Source organism: Alexandromys fortis, unplaced genomic scaffold (genome assembly GCF_014885135.2).
Source record: "Alexandromys fortis isolate MF-2015 unplaced genomic scaffold, M_Fortis_MF-2015_v1.1 scaffold_5, whole genome shotgun sequence".
In the NCBI taxonomy this organism is placed as follows: Eukaryota; Metazoa; Chordata; class Mammalia; order Rodentia; family Cricetidae; genus Alexandromys; species Alexandromys fortis.
Genome location: NW_026067924.1, coordinates 9,853,408 through 9,872,978, shown reverse-complemented (window position 1 = coordinate 9,872,978; position 19,571 = coordinate 9,853,408).

The following is a 19,571-nucleotide window of genomic DNA, read 5'->3' as shown; positions in this document are numbered from 1 at the left end:
GTACACACCGACTCTGTAGATCTGTGGGGGTAGTGTTGCCTTCTTGACAAGGCTGGGTGCTCAGATCTATTGACATAGTATCCTTTTGTCAGTCTTGATCATCTTTAATTGCTTTTGGCAGTGATTTAGGGCCTTGGGTGTATAGCTTGTTGCTTTTGTCAAATCTTTTTGTAAATATTTTCAGTATATTAGGTATCTTATGTGATGTAACAGTGCCGAACAAACATGTTCCTGACTGGAAGCTAGACATAAAGAATTCTGCAGGACTGGGGTTGAGTTTTGTTGGTTTAAAAGCTATGTTTTGTCTTCATTGTGGAACAGCGTTACCTTCCTCGGCGTCGCTCTGAGTTCACTCATATTTTATATCCACTGAGGTGGTCTGGAACACCTTCAGAGTTCCACCCACTGAGAGTCTCACCAGCCAGCCTATGACTGACTGTCTCTGGCTTGTTCTAAGATCTGATGTCTTGCTCTGTCCCAGTTGTTTTTCTGCAGGTAGGGTATTGCCACAGCTGCCTCAAAGGGCTTATTCCTCGCACCAGTAGCTCATAATCTCTCTCCAGCTTCCTGAATGTCAGCATTTAGCTTCATGAATTCTCGGTGCTTAAGGCAGAAGAGTAAATCCAGTCCTTGTTACTCCGTCACAGTTGTGGTGTGGGAAGTCCTTCTGTGTGTTTGTTGCTTTTATTGGTTAATGAATTAATCTGTTTCAGCCAGTGGCCTAGCAGAATAGAACAAGGTGGGAATTCCAAGCCGATAGAGGAGGAAAGAGGGTGGAGTCAGAGAGAAGCCTTGTAGCCACCACAGGAGACAGATGCCTCCCCTGAAGCCTACTGAAACTTTGGTGGTAGGCACGACCTCGTGATGATGCACAGATTAATAGAGATGGGTTAATTTAGGATATAAAAGCTAGCTGAAATATATGCGTAAGCTATCAGCCAACCAGTATTGCAAATAATTTAGTTTCTATGTGATTATTTTGGGTCTGAGCAGCTGGGAACAAATGAGCAGCCTCTAGAAATAAAATTGGAAATAGAAACATCTAAATTATGGCTTGAATCGCATGTGGGATGTTGCCAAATTCTGTAAAGTGAATGAGGTTGTTCTCACCAAAACTATTAACAATATCCAAGACTATTGATTATTGTAAAAAGAAAATGTCCACATGAAAAGGAGGAAGAAGGGAAAGAGGAAGAAGAAGAGGAGGAAGATGAGAAAGAGGAGGGGGAGGTACTATTGGAGCTGAGCAAAGAGGAAATCATGCCGAGTAGTGATGGTGCACACCTTTAATCCCAGCATTTGGGAAGCAGAGGCAGGTGGAGCTCAGTGAGTTTGAGGCCAGCCTGGTCTACAGAGAGAGTTTCAGGAAAACTGGAGAAACCCTGTCTTGAAAAACCAAAAAAGGGGTGGAGGGGGGGGGAGGAATAATAAATATATTTTCACATCTTCCTGCATGTGTCTACAATGAAGAACTATTGCTGAGTGTGTGGAGGAGATGCATTGTTAAGCTCAGTGAAACCCATTATGTCATTTAATATTGCTTAGATTCTTCAATGCACATGATTAATTATTAATTCAAGAAAAGGTCAAGATGGATATTACTGGTTATTTAAATGATCAAGTGAAGCACACACCATTCATAAGCAATCAGTTTTAGATAGATAAAATAAATATAAGACAAACTCACAAAATATTTAATTATACAGGAGAAGTGTCTTCTGAATTCAGAGCAAAAATACCAGATAAAAGTATAAAAAAAATAAATGTTTATAAAAATTAGGTGGCATTAAACTTTAGAATTTAATCTTGATTCTTTCTTTTCATTAAAATTTTAGGCTTGCATACAAGCAGTGTATTTCACTGTGACGTCTTCACCCCTGAGAGTCCTCACACTTTGGTCTTGGCCATTCTCTTCCCCGGTGCCCTCCCTCATCCTCTGGCTGGTGTTCTCCTTCCCTAGTCTCTTCTGCTTTCTCACCACATGTACATAGTCTAAGCAGCCACAACGCTTCACCCCATTGTTTTTTATCAATTGTCAATTAGCTGGAAGTAGGAAGTTGGCAGGTTTGTCTTCGTCTTGCGTTAAAGGTGGGGAATAGTGTGAAGTCATCCTCATGTGATAAGAAGTCTGCCTCCACCCTGAGCTTGAAAGCCATCTTACAGCAAAGTTTAACTAGGTCCTTTCTTTGTAAGATTGAATCTCTGTAACTGGAGACTGCACTTTAGTTTCCCAGCCACCCAGACCTGAATAATCACACACACACAAAAAAACTATATTAATTACAACACTGTTTGGCCTATTAGCTCAGATATTTTACATCTTAAATTAACCCATTTCTATTAATCTATGTATTACCACAGAGCTATGGCTTACAGGTACGGTTCTGGCATCTGTCTCCTTCGGCAGCTACATGGCTCCTCTCTGACTCTGCATTCTTTCTCCCCGAATTCAGTTTAGTTTGCCCACCTAGCTCTACTCTGCCTTGCCATAGACCAAAGCAGGTTCTTTATTAACCAATGGCAATAAAACATATTCACAGCATACTGAAGGGAATCCCACATATCATCTCTGTTTGTCAAGGGCTAAGCTATGCCCCACTGGTAATCTTTACTTCAAATGGTGCTACTTGTTTCAGAAAACCGCATCATCGTCTTTGTGTCAATAGGTTGTTAATGACCACCTTGCACTCATGCCTTTGTTTCGGGAGGTTGTTACGATCAACTTGTTGTGCTTACATTCTAATTCCATGATCCCTGCTTATTTGCCTGCCAAATAACCCATCTGGAAACATTCTACTCCTGAGCTATAAAATCCTTATCTTTCCAATGTCCATCGCTGATCTCTTGAACCCCACCTTAAGGGGCAGACAGCTTGTGTGCACCAATAAAGCTTGCTTTAATTTAGCTATGATTTGGGTCAGCGGCATTTCTCCTCATGTCTGAGGGATTAACACATGTGCCCTGTTGGGGTTCCATCATCATATTTCCACGTGGGGCTGCCATCTTCAGGGGTCCTGCCTCGATGGGGTTTTCACTTTCCAGGGTAGGGCGTGTGGATTAGAAATTTTAGTCCAAAGGAACAGAGATGTGAAAGAAAAAGACAGAGAAACAGAATACAGTTGTGAGGGCAATACCGTAAATACTGAATCCACTTGTGTTTATTTCTTGTGATCTTTAAATATCCCAATCCAAAAGAGGGCAAGAAAGCAAAAGACTTTTTTTTTTACCATGATACAAGGAACAAACAAATTGATTACCATCTTAATATGTAAAACACCAAGTAACCACACCCTAGGTCAAGATATCTTGTTATTAGCTGTACCTTAAGTCAAATATCCTGTCAATAACCTTGAAGGGACAAGAATAGGACTAAACTCTGACCGTTAGTCAAGATGGAACAGATCCACTTCTGTGAGCCATCTGAATACCCCAAATACCAAGTAACAACACCATAAGTCAAGAGGTCTTTGTTAGTAGCCACACCTGAAGTTAATAGGCCTGAACTCTCTGACCTTTAGTCAAGGTGAAACAGATCCAGAAGTGCTCTCGTTGCCCGGTGGAACTGCTGTCCTTGTTAGCTTTCTGTTGCTATGATATATGTACCATGACCAAAAGCAACTTGAGAGAGGGGGTTATTTCATCTTACAGATTACAATATGTCCTTGAGGGAAGTCAGGGGAGGAACTCAAACATGGCAGAAACTTAAAACAGAAACCACAGAGGAATTCTTATTTGCTTACTGGATTGAGCCCAGATTCACAATCAGCTACCATCTGTTTATAGCCCCCACCTGCCTAGGGATAGTACTGCCCATTGTAGCCCTCCCACAACAATTAACAATCAAGAAAACACCCTCAAATATGTAGCCACAAGTCAATCTGATAGAAACAATCCTTCTGCTGAGATTCCTTCTCCCTAGGTGTATCAAGTTGACAACCACGAAAATTTGCCCTTCTGGAAAACAGCAAAATCCAAGCAGAAGAGATCTCTATGCCACTTTAACCCACTGTACTTTGCCTCACAACAAACACTATAGATGCCATATTGTAGAATTCCCCAGCCTCAGAGTTGTTCTCTGTCAGCAGTTTCTCTTGATAAAACTTCGCAATCTGAAAGCACTATTGGAAAATCCCCTTCCATCAACTTGGCATGTCTTCCAGGGCCATTCAAAGTCTGAAATGTGGGTATGTAAAAGTCTTCAAAATGATAGCAGATTGGTGGCAATAATGCTTTTTGCCCAAGGCAGGTATAATTTTATTTCCATGCTGGGTGTTTTCTGTAGACCCACATTCAAGGTAAAGAAGGATCTCCATGGTTTCCCCCAAATCTCAGTGTTTGGAGATCACTTAAAACTTTGAAGGCATACAGATTTTTTTCTGAGGGTAAAACAAGCGATACCTAAACAGCTTAATGTCTCTACTGCTGATTTCAAAAGTTCAGAAAGGATAGAGCTGGAGAGATGTCTCAATAGTTAAGAGCACCTGATGTTCTTGTAGAGGCTCCAAGTTTATTACCAGCAACTACAACAGGCATCAGTTCCTAGGGACCCAATTCCCTCTGGTCTCTGAGGGTATTCACACACATATGGTACACGTAAACTCACAGACACATACATATACACACAAGCAACAACAAAACCTTTTAAAACATCAAAAAGGAGCAATCCTGTTTTTATAAGAGATTTCCAGTCTGATCTGGTAGGCCAATGATGCTGGCATAGTGACCCAGAGTTGGGATGGTTGAATAGACTAGCTATGACTTTGATGTTCGCCACACTAACCATGCCAAGGAATGCATTAGTGTAAACTTCACTGTGAATCCCAGACAGCAGTGAGTGGATCTGGAGACTAGAGACTTGGCCAGGAACCTAAAGAGTGAGTTGTGTGAATCACTAATCTATGAGTTGCCGAAGAAGTCAGGGCTTCACTGAATCCTCTCTAAAGTAGGGCTCAGAGAGACTCAGACTCGGGTTTTATACTGTGCCTGTTAGCCTCAGCTTACATTCAAAACAGAATGGCTTCTCCTGGTGTTGAGGCTCATATAAGTTCAATTCTTGGCAATTCTATGAAACTATCTTCTATAGGCCACACATGGTTGTCGCTGCCAAGTTCGCAGCACTTTGTCTCCTGTAACCCATGTCAACAAGCTCTCTAAATGTTGTGTTCTCATCTGCCCTATCCTGTCATGTGTTCTAGCTGTGAAAAAAAAATATATGCTCCAAGTCCGAATGAGATAACTCACAGGATGCCAGGCAATTTGACAGTCTGCTGATCTCCACCCATGTGCCTTGATTTTGTGAACATTTATACTGAAACATTTGTGCTTTGCTGACTGACTTGCCATACTGTGGGGTTAGGGATGAGACAAATGGCTAAAAGAAACTAGCACCAGCAAAAGCAGAGATTTTGAGACAAACAAAGCTAAGATGCTCTGTAACTTTCCTACGTTTAGTGTAAGATGGCCATGACAGTAAGATATCATTTGTTGAAGAAAAGTCTTGACATCTTACATGCCAAGTAAGGAGCAGGCAGAGAAAAAGTTCCAAGGCAAAGAGGGGGGAATTAAAACAGAAAAGTAAAGCAACTGGGAAAGCATCCGTCTCTGTGGAAGGACCTTGTCACCCCATCATCCAACTCCAGCGACCCCTTCCCATTCCACACCCCCCTATTTCCCACCTCCAGCTGTTTAGTAAGAGGCAAGGTATACCTAAAATTAAGCCATGGCAAAGGCATCGACAAGGAAATTAGAAGCCTTATGATGTACTTATTTATTGTCTTTAAGCAATCAGTCTCAGCTGGCTCTGCTCTTAGCCAAAGCTATCCTTCACTGAGCCATAGAGTCTCAAGAGTTAAATTATTCACTTCATGACAGGAAAGGCCAAAGATGGATGTCCAAACATTGCAGAGGAACTTAGGTGCATGTTCAGGCAACTAGCTGTCTCTGTCATTTCTATAGTTTATTCAGCTTGTTCTGTTCAAGCCCACAGGTAGTGACCGGGAGCCACATCTCTGTAGGCCAAGTACCATCCTGCCTGAGACTGCAGGACTCAGAATCCACATCCAGCTCCTTGTCCAGAATTTTTCTTAACTTTCTTAGGCCCTATGTTTGGATATTCAAGTTACACATTGGGCACCATATGCAGACAGGTTTTTCTTTGGGTTGTCAGCTCACAAATAACAACACAAAACATTATTAATCATAAAAGCTCAGCCTTAGCTTAGGCTTTTCTCACTAGCTCTTATAACTTAAATTAACCCATCTCTATAAATCTACATTCCACCCATCCTGCTTCCTATGTGTCTCCTTGTGTCTCTTCCATGCCAAGATTTCTCCTCTTCTTCCTTTATCTCCCCAGAAATTCCACCTGTACCTCTTGCCTAACTATTGACCGTTCAGCTCTTTGTTAAACCTATCACAGTAATGTATCTTCACACAGTGTACCAATATCCTGCAACATATCCAAACAGGTACATTTAAAAATAAAGGACTTATCATTCACTGCCGTCAGACATTTGAAGTTGCAGGTTCCTCAGCAACAAACTCAGACAAAAAAAAAAGTATTAGGAAAAGAAGTATATCTACACTGAACTCATATAGATTTTTCTTTTCATTACTCCCAACAACTCACCTATCCCATAGCAGTTGTCAGGTATTATAAGTCATCTAGCTATGGTAGGATGTGCATCAGTTACATGCAAACACACACATACACACACACTTAAAATTTATTGATGGGGCTGAAAGGATGGCTCAGAAGTTAAGAACAATTGGCTGCTTTTGCAGAAGACCTAGTTTGAGTTCTCAGCATCCACATAGTGCTCACGAACATCTGTAGTTTCAGGTCCTTGGGATCGGATGGCCTCTCTGGCCTCTGTAGCCACCAGACACACATGTGGTGCACAGACTAACATGTAGTTAAATATACATATGTCCTTAGAGCAATGCATTCCTGAAATGGGGGCTTCTTCATTTGTTTCTACATCACAGCTGCTATAAAACAGGGTTGCAGTGGGCTAAGGCAGGAAGTGCCACTTCACTAGTTGGATTGCATTTCGTTTCTCTTAATTTGCCAAAAAAAAAGGAATAGATTGGATATTCTGAATATAATTCTTGCCTGATAACTGTTCCTATTGTATATAGTTTTACCATATTAGAGTTAAAACATTCCCTTTTTATTTAGACAAAAGTGGGGAAATGCTGTGGAATGTTTGTACAGTGTGTAAAGATACATTGCTGAGATTGGTTTAATAAGGAGCTGAATAGCCAATAGCTAGGCAGGAAGTATATGAAGAACTTCCAGCAAGAGAAAGGAAGCAGGGGTCATCTTGGCGAGGAGGAGACACAGAGGAAGCAGGACAGGAGGTATGTGACATAATGTAAGCTAATAGAAATGAATTAATTTAAGTTGTAAGAGCTAGTAGGACAAGCCTAAACTCAGGCTGAGTTTTCCTAATTAATAATAAGTTTTTGTGTCATTTTTTTTGAGCTGGTGGCCCAAAGGAAAAAATCTGTATACATTCGTATATCTTATTTTGTAAAAAATGTCCATTTAGACCTTTTGTTTATTTTGATCAGATTATTTATTATTAAGCTTCTGATTTTCATATAAATTCTGGCTATTAATCCCTCATTCATGCATAATTTTCAAACATTTCTTTTATGCCAAGACTTGTCAACTCACTCGTTTATGGCTTGTTTTGTTGAGCAGATGCCTTTTAATTTGAAGTAATCTCATTTGCTTATTCAGAAGAACTCTATAAACATAATCTGGATTTTTTTTTTCACAGCTGGATCTGAAAAATCCCCCATGAAACTTTCTAGAAGGTCTATGCACCCTCAGTAGAAGGAACATATTAGGGCCTCTGGGATTGTCCGGACCCACCATTAGCATATGGTGCTCTGTGGGTCCAATGGGGAGCCTGATTGGAATGGCTGGTAAGAGGTCTTACTGTGGCAAAGTCAAAGGGTGTGAAAAGACAAGTCCCAGGCTCTCCCATGTTGAGTGCTACCTAGTGGAAAGCTGTACCATATGTGGGGTATGCCAGACGCAGAGGTGCACTCAGTGTCCTACCTGGGCAGCCTGTTCAGCTTGTGAAAAGATGCTGCCTTCATTCCTTCATCCATTCATCTTAACCTCGGGAGAACTGAAGTTAGAAGGAATCCCAGAAAGACTATCCATGACAGGGAAAGTGGAGAGAGTGGAGAGAGGAGAATGAAGGGAAGAAGGCCTGAGGCCGCACAGCCTACAACAGCTCACTTGTGTGCCTGCCAGTTTTTTTTTTTTTTTTTTTTTTTTTTTTTTTTTTTTTTTTTTTTTTTTTTTTTTTTGGTTTTTCGAGACAGGGTTTTTCTGTGGCTTTGGAGCCTGTCCTGGCACTAGCTCTGTAGACCAGGCTGGTCTCGAACTCACAGAGATCCGCCTGCCTCTGCCTCTCGAGTGCTGGGATTAAAGGTGTGCGCCACCATCGCCAGGCTGTGCCTGCCAGTTTTTAAGGCTCACTTCTGTTTCAGTCCTAGACCATATCTTAGGAGTACCAGCCTCCTTTCTAGAGAGCCAGACAGTGTGCGCTGTCTGAAAATGGATTTCTTAAGGCCACAGCGTCTCCTGACATAACCCTCAAATCATCAGGCAAACCCAGGCTGAAGGACATTGCACATATCACTTCTCAAGAGGCAGAGAGAAGTATGCAGGACCAGAGAAGCCTGAGCAGAAGAAAACCAGGTGTTTCCTGGATGGGTTATAGACCACACAGGCAGTGCCAGGAAAGATGAAGCAATCTGAATAAAGTCTGCAGATTGGTTCAGGGTGTCATCGTAACAATGTAGCTGGCACTGAGATTCATGCTGTATCTGTAGGTGCTAACATCTGGAGGAGGCTGATGAAAGGCAAAGAAGAATGTTTCTTCCTATTTTGGGAACTTTTTATAAGTCTGAAATAGTTCTAAAATGAGACATCAACAATAAAAAAATTAACATGGGAAAAAATTTTTAGTGCCTGAAATAATGCCCTCTTATATACACAACAAATCTGTGAGTGTTCAAGACTCATTCTTATCATTCTCTCTCTCTCTCTCTCTCTCTCTCTCTCTCTCTCTCTCTCTCTCTCTCTCTCTCCACACACACACACACACACACACTGAAATTCTAATCAGTCATAAAAACAATTAAACCCTGTTAATTGCAATAATATGAATGGAGCTGAAGAAAATTGTGCTAAGTGAAATAAGCCAAACACCGAACAACAAGTATTTTATGTCCTTTCTTATAAGTGGAATTAGAAAGAAGTTCATCTCAATGAAGTGGACAGTTCACTCATGGTTATAAGAGTGTGGAAAATGGATAATGAGGAGAGATGGGTCAGCTGGCACAAAGTTCCTTTTTGTTACAATGTAGCAGACTCACTAAAGGAGCCAGTATGACACCAGCTCTGGGATAGAGAAGAGAAGAGATGCAAAGTAAGATGCACTGTAGCAAAAGGGATCCTGGGTGTTTTCAAGGGGCTGCCACTGCCGGAACCTGAGACAAGCTGAGCATCAAATGGGCAACGACAGTGGTGGGTTAAGACTCCATGAACGAAACTGAGACAGTCATCATTATCACCATCATTGAAATAAAACAAAGGGATAGGTCACAGGAAAGACAAAAGGGGTGTGCCACAGGAGGCGTGCCCTTGTAGCAGAATGTCCAGACTAGAAGGCTACACCTGCACATAGCACAAAAACAAGGGTCTGGGGCACTTTAGAACCCTTACAGAACCTTTAGAACAGGTGGGTCAGGTTACTCTAAATTAAGGGAGTCTGAAGAGGTGTGAGGTATAGATGGACTGTAGAACCTAAAATGAGATCTTAGACAGGGAAACTTTTAGAACAGTGTAGGGATAGCGACATCTGAATGTTTACTACACTGCCCTGGCAGAGCCTCCGTCCCTCTACACTTGTACTTGAATCTAGGAACGTCCAAATCAGTAATGTGTTTGCATAGAATCCGCAAATAGTATTCTAAATACTTTGTATCGCCTCTATATGATGATATATAATATGATGTCATTGTTATGTAAATAGTTATATTGTGTTATTTGGGAATAAGTCTGTACATGTTTAGTATAGGCATCAGTTTTTTTCCGGAAAAAAAGATTTATTTTTTTGAGGCTAGTTGAATTAGTGGATAAACAATTCACAGGTGCTGAGAGTCAACTTTAGACTAGCTGATGGTGTTTTGTTGATGTTAAATTTTCCAAATTTAATGATGCCCAGGCGATCATGTGCCAGACATCCCAGTCATTAGGGGACATGTAGTAAATAATTGCTGGTGAAGACACATGATCTCTACAAGTTATACCAAATAATTTTAATGAAAGAGAGATCAAGATCAGATGGGCGGAGGTGAAGACAGCAGGCCAGCCAGCGGATGCAGCAGACCAGGGTTGAACAGCATGTGGTGTAACCTGCAGAATTCTTGCAAGTCTCCTATATGTTTTTTGGGGGGGGGGGGCAGGGGAGCTCCATAGGTTGGGCTGTTTTCCTCCTAAGTTGGTCATTAATTACTGGCCTTTGTATCACACAGTGTGACATCAGCATTGTAAACTGACGCTGCCTGTCAGTGGCTTGTATGCTCCAGGTCACTGCTACTGGCTCTGAAGCATGCACAGCACCATCAGTTCTGAGCTGTCCCTTCAGGGAACATGTCCAGCACGTAAGTGCCTCTTTTATATGCATTTCTGCCCTGTAAACAACCCCACTTTCTGGCACTCTGTGCAAATGAGCTATAACCTGTATCTTTATGGATATAGTAAATACTCAGACCCGAAGAACGTGCTTCCCAGAGAAAACCAAGGACATTTCATTCCATCTTCAAATATATGTGCAGGCACTTAAAAGGCTCTTTTAAGTGATTTGGGTTGAGTGGCATGCACAAAATATCCACTTGAATTAGAATGACCCAGAGATGGTATAGCTCAACTGTATTTCTCAGGGTTGCCCTAGAGTCATTGCTTTTCATGCAAACAATAAGCTTTTATCTCAGTATAGCACGTCTACACCAGTGACTCCCTCAAGGGTGAAGAACCTGCCCATCTTGGAGGGCCATCTTGTGCCCTTCTTCCTGGTTCACCAGACCCATTTGTTGGGCAGGCTTCAGCTTTCTGCCAGAGTCACTAATTCTACCCCCAGCATTTCTAGATTGACACTACAGAGTCGAGTCCTGCGCATTCTGGGTCACTCTTGCTCCACAGAGCCCTCGCCTATAGATACAGATATTTGGTTGTACCTATCACTGTCAGAATGAGCTGTTTAGATACTCAGTGAGAAGGTACTGTAAGATCAGTAATTATTGTAAGAGCTCCAAATGTATTCATAGTAGTTCTACTTATATAATAAGTGGGTAAGGGTGCTGTGGAAGAATGCTCTTGGACACTGTAAAGATTTGTCACTAGTATTGGTTTAATAAAATATGGACTGACCAGTAGTCAGGCATCAAGTAGTGGCAGGGTGACAAGACTAAGAGAATTCTGGGAAGATGAAAGCAGAGAAGCAAACATCAGCCAGACACAGAGGAAGCAAGATGAGAATGCCTTACTGAGAAAAGGTACCAAGCCACATGGCTAAACATAGAGAAGAATTATGGATTAGTTTAAGTTGTAAGAGGTAATTAGTAAGAAGCCTGAGCAATAGGCCAAACAATTTATAGTTAATATAAGCCTTTGCATGTTTATTTGGGATTGAATGACCGTGGGACTGGGCAGGACAGAAACTTCTGTCCATGTCAGAGACATTACTGGCATGATCTGCACAGTGTCCCTGGGGCCACAGGCAAATTGTCAGCAGAAATAATGGCCACCTTACTCATTCTTCTGGTGTCTTCATGATGTTGCCCAATATCTCAGACTTCTTCAGTCCTACTGCAAGGAAGAGTGTAGCAGGGCATATTCGCCCTCTTAACCCTAGGAAGAGGCCTTGGGGGCCCATCGTGGATCATGTGGCCTTTTCCTGGTGCTCATCTTAAGAGGTTATCTGCTTGTGCCTCTGTGACAGTCATACCTCGGAAACTCAGCAGCTGTCCAGACGTTTCCCAGGGTGCCCTCTGCTCACACAGCTGCACTCCACATCCCAGTGATTGCTCTTCCTGGCCGTGGGTGGCCCCTCCCAACTCCATCCTGACCTCTGCTCTCTTTTTCCAGGCCCTGCTGATCTTATCGAACTCCTAATTTCCCCCTTTGGTAGAGCTGCCAGCTCCAAGCACTTTCTATGAACTGATGTTTTCAAGAAACCTGCAAGAAATGTGAGTTTCCTCCACCCAGTTCCACCTTTCATTTGCTCTCTCTCTCTCCCTCCTGCTCTCGTCGCTGTATCTCCCTGGGCTCGGCTTCAGCTCCACCCACTCTCTTCTGAGAACCCATTATGGTCTTGACATGAAAAATGTACTCTCGTTTAAAGCTTATGAAATCACACTGTATTTATGGTCTCCCCTCCTTTTGATGTAGTTAACCATTAGGTCAAGTGAAGCTGCAACAGACTCGCAGCTCATCTTATGCAAACATTTCACTCACAAGTTTACATTCGCTTGGGATTATTTTCCTGCCCCTACAAGACATCCTTTTCATGAGCCTGGGTGTTCTGTAGTGAACGTTCTTCCCTCGGTGTTTGCACTTTCCATGGGTGGTGCTGACTCAGGCCTGGGGACCGTTGTTGAAGCGCCTGTCACAGTCTTTATTCCTAATAGCGTGTCTTCTGTAGTTAGGGCTCGTCTGCCTAGAATCTCAGTCTACTTTGTTCAGTAAATGGAGATTCCACAGAAGCTCGCCTGTAAATAATGACTATCTCTAGAGACCCAGGGATGTATTCATTTGCCTAGTTGTATTGAACACTTGACTCAGATTGTTCCAAGTGCAATTTAAGGGCATGGTAGCACTTTTCACTCAGATGTAACTCCTTGGCAGCCTCATTTGGAATGTGTCCAGAAGCCCCACAGTCACACACACACACACACACACACACACACACACACACACACACACACACACACCATACATCAGAGGGTGCCAGGTCAAACCCTGGAGGTCTGTTCAGAGCTTTCAGCCTCTAAAGTCACCTTGAGAGGGGAGTAAACAGTTACCTGAAACCTGCCAAGGTGATCTGAGTTCCTTGAGACCCTAGCAAATCAGTGTGAGCCAGGATTGAATAGGTCTTTCAAGCTGAGTTCAGACCCTGCTGTGTCTGGCCAGGGTGTGAAACAGATGTCTATTATAACTTGCTGTGCTTTAGCTGTGCCTCTTAAATCCCCATGTGTAAAGTATTGACTACCAGGGGCCTCCTTTGCTTATGGAGAAAATGGAAGGTGTGGATCCCTTAGACAGTAAGGGGTAGTGAAGTAAGTTCTAAGTCATTGGGGCCATGCCCCTGAAGGCAGTGTTAGGAGCCTGGTCACGCCCTGGAGGCAGTGTTAGGACTCTGTTCCCTTCCTATCTCTTGTTTTGTTTCCTGGTGGCCATGGTAGAAGCAGTTTCTTTAGTCACATAGTCCTAAAGTAATAAGCTTCCTTGACACGGACTCAGAAGTAAGAGACCAGCTAGCTGACCATGGACTGAACTTCCTAACTGTGAATCTAAGCAAAAATCTCCTTTTAAAGTCAATCTCTTCTGCTAGTTTGTTACAGTGACACAGGAAGTTTACAAACTCAAAGCCCAGCTACCAAGAAGATGAGCTGTGATGATGAGACCTTTAGGAAATCATTAGTTCAGAAGCAGGATTTGATGACTTTACCAAAGAGGTCCGACCGAGTGGGGTAGTTTTTTTGTTGGTTTGATTTAGTTTTGTTTCTCATGTGTGGATAGAACAAGAAGAGAATGAGACTTTGTCAGACATCAAACCTACTGCTACCATGACTTTGGACTCCCAGATTCCATAACTATGGCCAATAAATTTATGATAGCTATCACCCAAGGTAAAACATTTTGTTTTAGCCAGTAGGTGGCTTGAGATAGTCTCTTTCCCTTCCAAGGGTGGTTCCAAGGCTGTGCAGGTAATATCGCCTGCTGCTTTGAGGTTATGAAGGAACTGACACCCACACTTGGTGTGGGAAGTCTTTATGTATATGTGTTGCTTTTATTGGTTAATGAATAAAGATGATTCTGGTCAATAACTTAACAGAATATAGCCATGTTGGGAGAGAGAGAGAGAGAGAGAGAGAGAGAGAGAGAGAGAGAGAAGGCAGAGTCAGGGAGAAGCCATGTAGCCGCTGCAGGAGACACACCTCCACTGGAGTTCCCTGAAACTTTGTCAGGGAACTTTGAAATGGAGACAAATGTAACAAATTAATTACAGTTTAGGATGTAAGAGCTAGCCAATAAGAAGCTAGAGCTAATAGGCCAAGCAGTGATTTAATTAATACAGTTTCTATGTGGTTATTTCTAGTCTTGGCAGTCAGGAATGAGCAAGCAGCCTCCTGCCGACACTGGCCCTTGAGATCTCCTAGCCCACCCATGTCTCCTTCAAGGTGGCACATGGGTTGAGTGGACATTACTGTAAAAGCCCCACACCGCACAACTGCAGCTTCCTGCACTCGGAAGAGACGCTAGAACTGCTACAGTCCATTTGGAGTAGTGCCTGCTTTGGCCATGCCCTGAGTTGCTTCATGAACCACCAAGGGCACACTGAAGGATTGATGAAGCAGCCCAACCTCACTGAGCAGGGAAGACCTCCTCTGTGAAGATCTATAACTCAGCCGTCTAAGGCCAGGAGATGAGACGCCTTGAAAGATGGAGCGTTGATGACTCTCGATGCATTTAGAGTCTTGGGGAATCTTGTTAATTGCTTATTTGATTAAATTTTTTACTGTTCGGTTCAACATCAGGGAGAGCAGACCCTGTCCCCCCCCTCCCCGTACACTTAATTACAGGCTAGCACAGCAACTGCCTCTAAACCTCCTGATCCAGAAATTAATTTGAAGGCAGAAGACAGAACATAAATAAAGGAAATAAAGGGACCCGTGCTTGCCACATTTGCCTTCCTCTGGCCTGTTGACACTCTGTTTATGGCGCTGCTGTAAAATCCCTCCTAACAACGCTTCCTAGCAAAGGCTAACAGGGAAAACCAGGTTACCATGCTGGTTTTGAAAGTCTCCTCCGAATAAAGGCCCTAGAAGCTTCCGTATGGAGTGCAAACCTTCAGTTTTTTTTTTCTGCTATAAGATGGTTTAAGATGAAAGAACTGCCTTGGGAAGTGCCACATCTTTGAGGACCACCTGTGTCCCTACCTACTGCATTAGGCATCTCCTATTGTGGAGTGTTGACCATACAAACACAATGGAGCTCATGGACTTGACTTCCTGGAGAGTTCACAGATCACCCTAACAGCACACATCAAGAAGACTGCTGTAACAGGGGCATAAGTATCAAGTTATGAGACAATAAGAGGAGAGAAGCAATTCGTTGGTCTTGGTCAAGGAATTTTATTACCCACATCTATCGGAACGTTAGGCACTGCAGGGGTTGCACAAAGGTTTCTGGAGAAAATGGTCCTGAGTTGAGCCTGAACGAAGAAGCTCTGATGGGTTGACGTCTGCAAGGAAGAAGAGCAGAGGAGGTTCTCGGAGTTGAAGGAAGTGTGTACATAAAGTCAGGGAGGATGGAGAGCAGACAGAGACACCCTCCCGCTTGAGCAAGAAACAGGAGCCTGACAATTGTTGGGGCAGCAATGTTTAAAGCAAACACACAAGCATCTCAGTCAGACCCCAGCCCTCAGTGACAGAGCCAGCGAGGAGAACTGCACTCTTTATTGACCCGATCTGTACTTTATGTCGCTAGTATTAGCTAGTTACCCCAGTGAGGGCTGAGTGTTGGCACCAACATTAAAGGTGAGAACAGAAAGTAACTGGAACCAATAGCTTGAAGTAGGATGGATGGTTCCAGCTGGGATGGGAACACACTGATTCCTCATCTGTACCTCTACCTCTCCATCTTTGAAAGAAGGATACTGCTAGCCTGGGGCTATTCTCGGTACAGCCTGTGCATCTGGAATTAACTAAAACCCAAGCAGCTGAGGGACACCTGTGAGGATGCTTTATTAACCAAATCACCTGAAGTGGGAAACCCACTTCCAATCTGAATCTTTTGAGGTGGGAAGATATCACTTTAATCTGAGCCATACTTTCTGCTAGCAGCCCGTATAAAGAATATGGGAGAAGGAAGCTTGCTTGCTTTGCCTGCTTGCTCTTGCTAGGAAGCTCATCTCTTTACTGGCATTAGAGTCTACTGCTGCAGGAGTCTGATGTATACTGAAGACCAGCCGAGACAGTCAGGCTCATGAACTACTGAATTCTTGGACCTTCCACTGGTAGATAGCTACTGTTGGACCAGCTAGACTATTCTAATAACCCCCCATATATAATATATATAATATTATATACAGGTATGTGTATGATTATGTATATGTGTGTGCATGTGCATATACATATTTGCATGTATATTCATTCTATAAGTTCTGCCCCTCTAGAGAACCTGAATACAATAGCAAAGGACTCAGAGGGGCTTGGTGCACTGTGTCTGAGATTGCCACTGTTCTTTATGCCTCCCAGTACAAAATAAAGGGACCCAGCTATACCCTGATATTGTCAGCGGTCGACTACTATCTCTGATTATGTCACCTAGGCGATGCTGACAGGACCCCAGCTGCCTCCTGATTCCATAGAGCCCGCCAGGTTTCCAGGCTTGAGTAGACTCTATAAATTCTTGGAGTTTCCCAGAACGCCAAGCACTGTGCATCTTACAGAGGATGAGTTAACAGTTTTTCCTCGTTATCTATGGGAGGATTTGCTTCAAAATTTCCCAGGATTCCGTACCACACAAAGCAGCACATTATTTGCAGGTAAACCATATTCATCTTTTCACGAACTTTCTATCATGTTTTCCAATTGTGGGTGCAGTGTAAATCCTACGTAAAGATTGGACTGTTCTGTTTAAGAAATGAGACCAAAGGCAAGCTCTGCCTACTTAGTACAGACACGGCCATTGCGTGTATAACTGTGTAGCACATGACCCAAACTGGCTGAATCCACAAACGTGGAATCCAGGGATTTAAGGGCTGGCAGTTTTTTACATAGTAGACGTGACAGAGTGAGCCTGGGTGCATAGCAGAACAAGTCAGCCAGTGATGCGGGGTAGATGCCTGAGGAGCAAAGAAATTGGGCAGTTGGCCTTTGAGTAACTGTTCTGAGCAGTGTGCTTTCAACTTACATGGGAGATTCTGTGCCAGCAATGGTAAGAATGAGGTGCTTTCATGAATGTAGTACCAGGGTTCTTCATCCCTAACTGTGGAGTTCTCTGAGACATAAGTTTCCCTTAGAAAAGAAAGGAATACGGAGGAAGTATTTATACAGATGTACATACATACATACATAATCCACACATATATATGTGTGTGAACATGTGTGTGTGTATATGTGTGTTGTGGAAAGAATTAAATAAAATACTAGTGGACAGTGCATAGCAGATATTTGCATATAACTAATAAATAGCAAATGCTCATAATAACAATATTTTGAATTATTAATGAATATGCATATGTTATGAGAAGAATAGAATCATAATTACACATTTCCCTCTATTAAAAAAATCGTTATGTGAGCAGAGTGAACAAGCAAAGCCATCCCAGAATCAACAAGGACCCCAAGTCCTGGGAAGCATTACAACTAAGAAAGCTATGGGGCGTCAAAGAAATACATCTGCTAACTGAATCCTTGATAGTTTACTCAGACTGTGAACAGTGAGTGCAAAAATAGCTTCGCATTTTTCCTTTATTCCTTTGAGGTAGTCAACACAACCTCCTATGGTGGCTCTATGAAGACGGAAGTTTAAAACCTGCTGCCGTCAGGTTAGTAAGAAAAGATGAGCAGCCCTCATAAGCTGACGCAGAAGAGCTGACCAAGGTGGTAGCCTTAAAACACCACACGCCAACGCCTCGAGCATGATTGTGACCCTTAGTGACAGGACGATCTCAGAAATAAACCTGCCCTGATAAGAAGTTGCCTGCCTTTCTTTTTATAGGGGAAACTCTAAAGAACTCTGTGCCTTGGGAATGCTAGCCTTCCCTCCCAGAGAGTCACATGTGTGGCAGAGGATACTGTTCCCACTAAGTGCTCCCACCTGTGCGCGCAGAGCTGCGCCCCATCCTGTTTCGGTAATGGGCTCCAATAATAAACACAAACATTGTATACATCAAGCTAATGCATGTGGTCTATTTCCTGGCTTTCCCGGAGAAATTCCACACCGAACACATTTAGAATGGGAAGAACAAATACGTTCCCCGGATTGCCGTGGGAAGCCTGTGCTTGATTTAAGAAATCCATATTCCCTGCAAGTCTAGGGATCGTGCAAATCACACTGTCATCCGAAGTCATGGGGGCTTTTGTGGTGTTGTTTAGTGAGGCCCACATTGACGTGCTAAGCCCACTGTGGTCCTCGGCGCAAGCACTGCCTGTTGGGGCTTGCTACAGATCCGCAGAATGGCTTAGATTCTAACACATGGGCATTGCCAGGAAAACAATTTCTTTTCTGCTTAAGTTCACAGTTAGTGTAGCTCCTACACTGACATTAAAACCTAAGTGCTAAATCCAGCAGCATTAGTTACTATCTGAACCCCATGCGTCAGGAACGGGTCATCATCTTGTCATTGTGCCTCCCAGTGTGCAGGAGCAGATGCATGTAAGCTTTCACACGCACATGTGTTATTCAGTGTTAAAGATGCTTACAGTTCAAAAAGAAGGAACTCCAAGATTACTTGGACAAAATTGTAGTCACTTTATAAAAGAACCAAACTGGAATACAAGCGCCACCTGGGATTACACCGTCTTAAATTAGATACTCAGTTACCCTCAGCATCATTTGCTTACTGAATAATTGTGGTGTCTTCTCTGTGATGATCCCTTGCTAGGCTGCAGGGACACAGTTTTAGAGCCAGCCCCTGGTTTTAAGCATCTGGAAAACCCAGTGGGAAAAGAAGGCTTAGTGGATGGGCTGTGTGTCCTGTCTGCACCCTGCATGCGGTCAGAAGCCTTGAGGGGAAGAAAGGATCCTGTACTGAGAGTCTTGGAATAAGGACTCTTCTGATGTTGTTGGGGATTTTTGCATGTATATGTATGTGGTGTGCATGTTCACAAGTGTGAACCCACATATGAGGGAGCATACATGTATGTGTGTGTCTGTGTGAAACCCTGAGGTTATCATTAGGATGACCATGAGTGGTTTCTCTCTTAGTCACTGAAAGAGTGCGGTCTCTCAGTGAAACCCAGGGCTCACCCACTAGCAGAGTGCTAGACAACTTGCTCTGATGATCTCCTTTCTCTGCCTTCCAAACCCTGGAATTGCAGGAAGGCTGTCACGCTCACCAGGCATTTAGGTGAGTCCTAGGAACAGCAAAGTCTTCATTGACTGAGCTATCTGGCCAGCTCTGACTCCTCTGATTTTTTAGCACACCTTCACTAAGATGACGGCGATGCAAGGTGTTTTTGATTAGTAAATTCAAATTCTGCTGCCTGCTCGTTTTATGATCTGAAAGAGTTGGCTTAATTTTCACAGTTCT